Raw genomic sequence first — 10427 nt, forward strand, 5'->3', positions numbered from 1 at the left:
TGAAGCAGTTGAAAAAATTTGTTGGGTTGTGGGAAAGGTGGTTCCGCCTTCAAAGACCAAGGTGTATGATGGTGGTAATTTCATGAGGATTCAGGTCTCCATTGATTTAGGCCTGCCTTTGTGCCGATGACGCCTTATTTCTCTAAATGGGAACAAAGATGTGTGGGTTTCGTTAAAATATGAAAGGTTACCAAACATTTGTTATTGGTGTGGCCGCCTAACACATGATGACAGGGATTGTGATTTATGGATAGAAAGTGAGGGGATGTTGAGGACTGATCAAAGAGAATTTTGTCTGAACCTTCGAGCTCCTCCATTTGTAGCCTTAAGGAAAACCATTATCAAGGTCCTAGGGTTTTACACCACCCAAAAAAAAAAACAAATTCTAATCCAATCAGAACTGCTCTGATGTTGATAAATTATTATAAATCCCTTTTTTCTTCCACAAATCAGACCATTTCTCAAGCTGTCCTAGAATATGTGCCAAGTGTGATCACCAAAGAGATGAATTTGTTCCTAAGTCGTGATTTTAACACAAGTGAAGTTGCTGCTACAATGCAACAAATGGCGCCCCTCAAAGCACCAAGACCAGATGGCATGCCCCCACTTTTTTACTAGCACTTTTGGGGTACGGTGAACCAAGATGTCACATTATCCATTTTAGAATGGTTGAATTCAAGTACCTTTCCTTCGCCTTTAAAGCATACCTTTACGTCTCTCATCCTTAAAACAAATTCACCTAAACAGCCTCACCAATTCCGTCCTATTAGTCTATGTAATGTGCTGTATAAAATCTTTCCAAAGTCTTAGCTAACCGATTAAAAAGTTTACTCACATCCATCATAACTGAGCACCAATCGGCCTTTACCAAAAACATATTAATTTTTGATAATATTCTTGTGGCTTTTGAAACTTTACATAGCTAACGAAAATATAAATCTAGTACTCATGGGTTCATGGCATTAAAATTGGATATGATTAAAGCGTATGATCAAGTAGAGTGGTGTTTCCTTGAAGAAATTTTGAGGAAAATGGGTTTTAATGAAAAATGGATAAATCTTGTCGTGGTGTGTGTAAAGATAGTTACATACTCGATTCTGGTGAATGGTGAGCCATGTGGTATGATCCATCCTACAAGAGGGATTAAACAGGGTGACCCTCTTTCCCGCTTTCTTTTCCTTCTATGTACGGAGGGATTAAATGATTGATTAAACAAGCAGAAAGAAGTGGTGAAATACATGGGTACTCCCTTTGTAGGAGGGGCCTTAAACTAACACATCTGCTCTTTGTAGATGATAGTCTCCTTTTTTGCAGGGCTACAATGGAGGAGTGTGGAAAGGTGCTGGAGATTTTAGACATGTATGAAGGAGCTTCAGGAGAAAAAGTGAATAGACGTAAAACTGCTTTGTTTTTCAGTAAGCACACCTCAATTGAAATAAAGCATGACATCAAAGTAGCATTGGGTGTCCTAGAAATCATGCAGTATGAGAGATATTTGGGCCAACCTTCCTTTGTTGGAAAAGGAAAAAAAGCTAGTTTCAACTATATCAAGGAAAGGGTATGGAGGAAACTCTAAGGATGGGAGGGTAAATTTCTATCTTAAGCTAGTAGAGAAGTGTTACTTAAATCTATCACTCAAGCCATTCCCACGTGTACCATGGGATGTTTTAAAATTCCAATTGGTTTGTGCAATGAGATTGAGAGCCTAATGAAGAAATTTTGGTGGGGACAAAGGGGTGACCGAAAGAAAATACATTGGATTAGGTGGGAAGAGATGACGAAGTCTAAAACAGTGGGTGGAATGGGTTTTAGAGATCTTGTGTTGTACAATGACTCTCTATTGGCTAAGCAAGCATGGAGACTATTGCAAAATGAAACATCTCTCTTTTACAAGGTCTTCAAACCAAGATATTTCCCCAACACTTCGATTTTGGAGGCTCACGATTCAAGGCTGGGTTAATATGCTTGGAGTAGTATTCTTAGAAGGAGAGACATAATTCTAAGTGGAGCATAATTCTAAGTGGAGCTAGGTGGAGAGTAGGCAATGGGCAAAGGATAAAGATTTGGCAGTGTCAATGACTACTAAAGAAGTGCCCATCTCAACTTCCAGAATGTCCCTTAGAGGACTTTGCAAATTCATGTGTGGACTCTCTAATAGATCCCATTAAAAGGGAGTGGATACCAGAATTGGTGCACGGTTTGTTTGTTCCGGAAGATGCAGATTTAATAAAAAAAAAAAAAATTCCCTTGAGTCATGCTACACTAAAGGATAAACTATATTGGCCATACTCAAGCGACGGAGGTTATACCTACAAATCGGGTTATAGATTTCTTAAGGAAGAGAGTGAACTTTCAGTTTCACCACCAACCCAACCAGATCGAGACAAACAATTATGGAAAAGGTTGTGGTCAATGAATGTTCCACAGAAAGTGAAGAATTTCATATGGAGGGCTTGTCGAAATGCCTTGCCCACCAAACTAGCTCTTCTAAGACGAACATGAATCGACAACCCACCGTGTGATCACTACCATGCTTCAAACAAAGACCCACTTCATGCTTTGTGGACTTGCTCAAAGTTGGATGTGGTTTGGAATAATTTGGAGTTGTGGGGATTTAAAAGAACAATCGAGTTCATTGATTTTAAGGAGCTCTTATCATGGATGATTTTAGAAGCAAAGAACTTGGAGCTGCTTGCTGTCATGGCCTGGACAGTGTGGAACCAGCACAACAAGGTTCGTTGGAACCAGACGGCTATGGCACTTCATCAGGTAGCCTTGGTTTCTAAAGCATGGTGGCAAGAATTTAAGGCACAACAAGTAGTGGTTGAGGGAAATATGAGACAGGGCAGTAGCGGAGTTGAAGAAAGATGATGGAGACCTCCTCATTTGGGGTTGGTTAAAATTAATTTTGACGGCGCAGAGTTTGCAAAGGAGAATAAGTCAGGGGCCGGTGTGGTTGTAAGGAATGAAGAAGGGTATGTCATTGCCTCCTATGCAAAGAAATTACCAGCTGCATACAACAAAGGTGAGGCTGAAACAATGGCTGCAGCTGTTGCTCTTTCATTTGCTTCAAAAATCAGCATAAAACAAACCATTCTAAAGGGTGACTCGCTATCAGTGTTAAAATCTTTAAGGGAGAATGTTAAAGTTTTACCCCCTACTGGTTTGTTGTTAGAGGATGTGATGGCTTTGTCTCAAAATTTTGATGAATTACTATACTCTCACACCATGAGAGACAGTAATTAAGTAGCGCATAGTCTAGCTAGATATGCACTAGGCATTCTAGATTTCTTAGTATGGATGGAGGATGTTTCACCACTGATACTTTTTGTTTTACAAGCCGATTTGATAGGCTTACATTAATAAAATTTCTAGTTTTCCCCCTAAAAGAAAATATAAATAAATAATAATTTAACATAATGTTATTTTCCCCCCAAAGGTTTTGTGAGTTGTTTAAGAGATAGCACATTGGGAGACTTCAATTGAGTAAACATAACATATAGGTACACATTTTAACCCAAAAGTTTAGGCTTATGAGTTTGGGTCTAATTATGTTATATTAATCAACAAATCTCCCCCTTCACGTGTGAGCTTTTTACCAAGTCACTTGTGACACTTTAGTAACTATAGGTGGAGTGAACATGGTTCTTCCTTAACTATGGGTGAAACTTACATGGAAGCCTTCCTCTTCTACTTGGTGAGACTAACTAATGAATAACTGATCTTGAACTATCAGCTTTGATATCACTTGTTAGGGATATAAGACATAGGGACGACTTTAATTGAGGAGCTAATATAACATATAGAGATTACATTTAGCCCAAAAGTTTAAGCCTATAAATTTAGGTCTAAGAAAACGAATCAAGTTGCAATGATTCCCTCGTCCCTGCAGGATAAGCTTTGCTTTGTTCTTATATAGACCTCTCCATGTTATATATGCCCTATAGTACATTATTTAAAGATGCTTTTCCAATTAAACTCGGTTCGAATATTTATTATAATTTATTTCCCTTCTCTTTAGAAAGATTAAAAAAAATCCATTTGGCTTCAGTCTTTGTTGTTTTAGGCATCCAAAACCAAGAATAAATTAAGAGAAGGATTAAATATTCGGGATAGACGTAGAACCATTTCTTTAATTTATTCGCGTTGGCAACAGTGACTAGTCTGTTTTTGTTTTCTGTTATACAAATTGTCAACAAGATCATTGAAAGAATATGCTTTTGAAAGGATTTGAATACCTATTTCTTTGTCCACTTGAAAAAAAAAACAAAGATCTCTACAACTACAAGAGTAAGCTAGCTACCAGGCAATCCTTTTGACTTTTCCCTAAGCTAAATTATCCAGTGTACTTATTTGACAAAAATGGAGAAGCTCATATCAGGCAGATGTCACTTGCAACCTGTGCCGGAAACTTACATATTACCACCAGAAAGTAGACCAGGACAGACACAAGTTCCTCTATGTGAGACCATTCCAGTGATTGATCTTGAAGGAGAGCTTAGTTTTGATCGAGCACACCTGATTAAACAGATTATACAGGCTAGCCAAGAATTTGGATTCTTTCAGGTTTGATATACTACAATCTTCTTCATTTTGTTTCTCTGAAAATTTTATATTACAATATTGATAGTTACTTAAGAACCATGTTTAGCTTTGTTATAATTCTAAACAAATTTCATTTTATTGGATTGGAAAAACAGTTGATTAATCATGGGGTTTCAGAGAAACTGACGCATGATGTAATTGATGTGGGCAAGGAGTTCTTTGTGCTGCCTGCCGAGGACAAGGCAAGCTTATATTCTGAGGACCCCAAGCAAAGTTGTAGACACAAGCATAGATTATGATTCAGAGAAGGTACACTACTGGAGAGATACTTTGAGACACCCTTGTCATCCTCTAGAGGAACACATGCAATTTTGGCCAGAAAAGCCACCTCATTATCGGTATGTTTGGACTAATATGTACCCATGACCTCTCTGTAGTGGCATACGCACTGATTGATTTATACATTTTCTTTGTTGGAGCAATCATGTCAAAATCCTTGGAGTTACGGAAGAACTCGTATGGTTTTGGCATAAGAAAATACTTAAGATACTATAAATTTTACTAAAAAAACTTACAAAATGTCATGACAATGAATATGATCGGTTCTATTTCAACACATAATAAATAAATATTTGGCTAAGTTGCAAATTGCATTGTCTAACTTAATTTGCCCAAAATTCAATTCATTCTAATAACTTCACTTTTGTTTAATTATGACCTTAGCTAACTTTCAATTTTGTTTTTGGTTAATTTAGTTATTCTGTTAGTCTCTGTCAAAATAGTATTTAAAATATTTAGGCTAAATTACAAATTGCACTCTCTAAATTTACTAAATTGAACAAATTTGAAAGTTAGAGAATTGAATTAAATTTTAGTAAAATTAGAGTGTGCAATTTGTAATTTAGCCTAAATATTTTAATTACTATTTTGGATTGGTGACATATTTATTTATAAAGTTTATGCAGTATAATTTTTAGTATCCCTAATAACACTTTTTCTTATAATATGATTTTAGTAAATATATATCTAAAGATCGTAACCATGCACAAGGCTTATTTCATTTGTTCACTTATGTTATCTAGTATTGCAAACAGTTCTTTCAAAGATTTTCCTTATAATTTCCGAATAGTATCATCTGCCTCATCTTTTTTCTTTTACGATGCTAAATTCCACTTAACTTTTTTTTTTTTTTTTTTTTTTTTTTTTTTGAGAAGGTACATTCCACTTAACTTGATAATGACAAACCTCCACTTTTTCTCCTCTTAAATTACAGGGAGGAGGTTGGTAATCATACAGCAGAGGTGAGGAAGCTGAGTTTGTGGGTTTTGGATTTAATTTGTGAGGGATTAGGACTTGAATCAAGATATTTAAGGAAGAACTCAGCCATGTTCAGTTAATGGCTATAAATCACTACCCTCCTTGCCCGGATCCGAGTCTAACCTTGGGATTGCCTAAACATAGTGATGTTAACCTCATAACCTTTCTTCTCCAAGGGGAATCGCATGGGATACAAGTCTTAAAAGATGGACAATGGCTTGCAATTGCACCTCTCCCAAAGAGCATTAGCATTGAAAAATTCCAATGCTAATCTATTTTATAATTTTAAAAAGCCACTTTATTATTATACCATACTATTTTACAATACCTCCACATCCCAAACTTTTACTTTCCTTTTTTACTTATTAAAATAATATATCTATATAATAAAATAATATATCTCAAAATTATATCTTTTCTCTCCCATCTCGCTCCTCTCTCTACATAATAAAATATTATTATTTTTTTACAATACTTGCTACAGTGCAATTCTATGTTTAGAATTGCACTGTAGCAGTATTGCAAAAAAATTTCAATACTACTATTTAGCATTCCCCAATACAATGGTTTTGGGCTTAAAATTCTAAATTTTCCTTAAATTTGGCATTAGCATTCCCCAATGCTAATGCTCTAATGCATTTGTGGTTAATGTAGGCCACATGTTACGTGTACGTGAAGATAGAATTCAAGAAGTGCCTAACGGCCAAGTTTCAAATATAACCAAAACGGTATCGTTTCTCAGTAAAAGAAACGTTGCCGTTTTGATCAGGAAAATTAGCTGTATAGTTTATCACAGACGGTGTCGTTTTAACACTACAACACTGCCTGAACCTATCTTCTTACTGTAAATATCAGAGTCCAGCTGTGATTGATTAGATCGTTCTGGAAGCTATGTAGCTGGTGACGTGTTAATCACATGTGTAATTAGAGGATAACCGTTCCACTCTTTACGGAATTATTGTTAGGTCGTTAGATTAATCTATCTGTAAAACTGTATATATATATATATACACACATGTAATGATGCATCAGAGAGTAATACTGTTGCTATTCATTTCTTTCATTCTTCACAACTCTCTCAATTTTTCTTCTCTCTCTCAATCTTTCCTTCCGTCATTGTTAAAACTCTGATTTTACAAGTAAACTTTCAGTATGTTCGTATTTCTTATTCTTTTTCTTTTTTTTTCTTTTTTTTAAACATTTAATTGCCCATTTTTTCATCAAGCCCTCGTATCATATTTCATATCATGAAAGTTTGGTTTTGAATGTCATGGTTGCACTAAGTGCCTACACTCTAGGCCAACTAACTACTCTTATCAATGACTTCGAAAAATTACATATTTTCCTTATAGTTTTGGGTGGTTTCAAATTAAACTCTAAAATTAATTTTTTTCTTTTTTTAATAACTAAAACCATTAACTTTTAAAATCATTTCAATTTGCAGCCTCAATGAGTTATTATTAACTAAAAGTAACAAAAATTTACATAAATTGTGATTAAAAATCATCTAAAAAAACACTTCAAGACGAAATTATGAAACCTCTAGGTATACTATATTAGAGTGTGAAATTATGTAATAAGTATTCATGTAATTATCCTCAGTAAAGAAATTACAAATAAAATTATATATTATATATATATAATATATAAACTTATATCCAAATCATATAATAAAATATACTATAAAATAAAAAGTTGCGTCTTACAATTGTATAAGCACCAAGTGTACGTACACCTCTGTTTTTATTAATTTTTTTTTCATTATTATTATTATTATTATTATTATTATTATTATTCTTTCTCTTGATGTTATGTGACACATTAAAATGATTAACAAGTTGTTTCAACTTTCAAGTGAAATTGCATTGCCAAAATTTCCGCAAAAAATAGTTAAAAAAAAAAAAAAAAACTATTATATGTTTAAGAAATGGTGAATTATATTTTTCCACCCTAACTTGTCATCATGATTTCACTTAACCCAAAGAACCATCAAAACGCACAATTGACCCCAAAATTTTAAAACTCACTTAACTCCCTCTCTTCAATTTTGGTGTTAAGTTTAAACAAAATTGCTTGCATGTGACTTCTGGACCAATTGATTGAGCTGGATCCTTACACCTAAAATTAAAAGATGAAATTGTACCGAAATTGGTTTCACATAATTGGGGTGGTAGTTGGGGAGGAAAAGTGCAATTTTTTCTTAAATAAATAAATAAAATACTATTTAGAGCACTCACAACAGTGGTGCTATATAGGTATAATGCTATATTTTTAGCTTAAAATCACAAAAAACATCACGCAGCAGTAGATTTAGCTCCACAGCTACAGTACACATCTATATTTAGATGTATACTGTAGCTCACAGGTAAAAAAAAAATTATTTTTTTATTACATTCCTCTCTCATCTCTCATTTAAATATCTTTTCCCATTCTCTATCTCTCCGCTTCTCTCTTTCTTCTTCTTTCTTCCTCCACCTTCCTCATCTTCTCTCTTCTTCCTCCACCGCAGCCCGATCTCACAGCCCAGCCGCCAACCCAGCTTCGACCCATCACCGCGCGACCCATCTCGCCGATCTCCCCACCCATTCCGCCAAAACACCCATCTCGCCGATCAGACCCAAGCTTTGGATTTCATCATTGAAGCCGCCGATCAGACCCAAGCTCTGGGTTTCATTCGTCGATCCAAGCTCTGGGTTTCATCATTGAAGCCGCCGCTTTCTTCCTCCGCCCAATGCTTTGGTTTTCCGTCGATCCAAGCTTTGGTTTTTTTTTTTTTTTTTTTTTTTTTGTTGCATTGCGTGAATTTGATTGCCGTGGTGTGGTGTTGCCTGGTGGGTCGTGGGTGTTGGCTTGGTTGATTTTTTTTTTCTTTGTTACGGGCTGTGGTGGTGGTGGTGGTGGTGGTTGTTGTGGGTGTGGCTGATGGTAGAGTGGGTTTGTTTTGTGGTGCTGTGTTGGCGGTGGTTGTAGCGTGCTTTGTGGTGTGTGGGTTTTTTTTTTTTTTCTCTGCTGTGGACTGGTGGTGGTGGTGGTGGTGGTGGTGGCTGCTGTGGCTGTGGCGGTGGCTGTGGCTGTGGATGAAGGTAGAGTGGTTGTGGTTGGTGTTGTTATTTTTGGGTAGTAGGATATATTATTTTATTGTAGTGATTATATTATTTTATTGTGATGTGTGTATTATTTTATTGTGTTAAAAGCTAAAATAGATTCACTTCTGTAGCATGTGTGTAGCTAAAATAGATAAAGTGACTTTTTGTGTAGCTAAATAGCTAAAATTTTGCCACCACTACTGTGAGTGCTCTAAAGTGCATTCCTCATGTAACTGAAAAGATTTTTCTTCTCTTTTATTTTTATTATTTTTAATTAATTAAGTCGTACATTACATGTGCATAAATTACTAGTACCTCCTAAAATTTAGTAGGTTGATTTTGAAAGAGGATATAGTGAAATTAAGATCATGGTTTTCATTCGCCCTGTTAAATGTTCAATCTACCACATGCCTCCATGTAGCATAAGAGAGAAGGAGAAAAATTGGCGAAAAAGACAAAGAAAAAAATGAAAAGAAGTTAAGATAAACTTATTCAAATTTTCAGCTTTGAAAGTTATTGGTGCAATGCAAAGTCAGCTTTTCCAAATAAAGTGTGCTCTGAGTGGCCTATGCTATGTGACCTCTTTGTCCTAGTCCTAGATTGTTATTTTTAGAAGACGATAAAAATGAAATTAAAAGATGAATGCTACTCTCTCTTTAATATACCATCAACATTATGTTTCTAGTTTATTTGAAAAGTTCGGCCTCTGTTTCTTCTGGGTACTTGTGAGCCTGAGACAAAAATTTATAATTTCTTTGATGCGATAGCGTTAGAGATATATTAGCCCAATAGCATAGATTTAAGCCTTCCAAAATTTACAAAAAGTGCGAGTCAAGTTTACTACTTTTACTGTAAGTCTATTAATTATAATTAGTGTATGATTAATCTAGATTTTAGTAGGCTAAGGCTTAGACTTATGTTATTAGGCTAATATATCTCTAAGACCATATATTTCTTGATTGATTTCTGATCACAAATTTGTGATTATGAGTGTAGCTTATTAGCAAATGGGAAGCAAAGCAGTGCTGACCACAGAGCTGTGACGAACAAAAAAGTTGCACGGACAACAATTACCAGCTTCATCCATCCTTCCAACAATTGCCGCATTCAACTTGCGAAAGTGCTTCTTAGTTATTACAGTCCTCCACTGTACAGAGATTTTGTGTACAAAGTTTTCTTTGAACCTATATAGCAGACACTCATAACAGAGTTCCACCTCTTGAAGCATATAAGATCCAAAATTGAAGTATGTTAATTTATTACGTACATTTATCAAAGAGCTAGTTGTTTGGAGAATAATTGGTGTGATCTTACCATATCTCTCTCTCTCTCTCTCTCTCTCTCTCTCTCTCTCTCTCTTTTTGGTGGATGAATTATAAATTTCATTAATCAAAACACAATTATTGGCGGAAAAAAAAAACTTAGAACCCCTACAAACAGAATAGAAATCCAACACCAACTAACTTGCCACATCTCTTA

At 35.3% G+C, this 10427-nt stretch overlaps 1 pseudogene; it reads left to right on the forward strand.

Moving 5' to 3' along the window:
• Window positions 1-4308: 4308 nt before the first annotated feature.
• On the forward strand, window positions 4309-10193 carry LOC111983712 (hyoscyamine 6-dioxygenase-like; annotated as a pseudogene).
• The last annotated feature ends 234 nt before the right edge of the window (window positions 10194-10427 follow it).

This window comes from Quercus suber, unplaced genomic scaffold, assembly GCF_002906115.3.
Source record: "Quercus suber isolate HL8 unplaced genomic scaffold, Cork oak 2.0 scaffold_156, whole genome shotgun sequence".
In the NCBI taxonomy this organism is placed as follows: Eukaryota; Viridiplantae; Streptophyta; class Magnoliopsida; order Fagales; family Fagaceae; genus Quercus; species Quercus suber.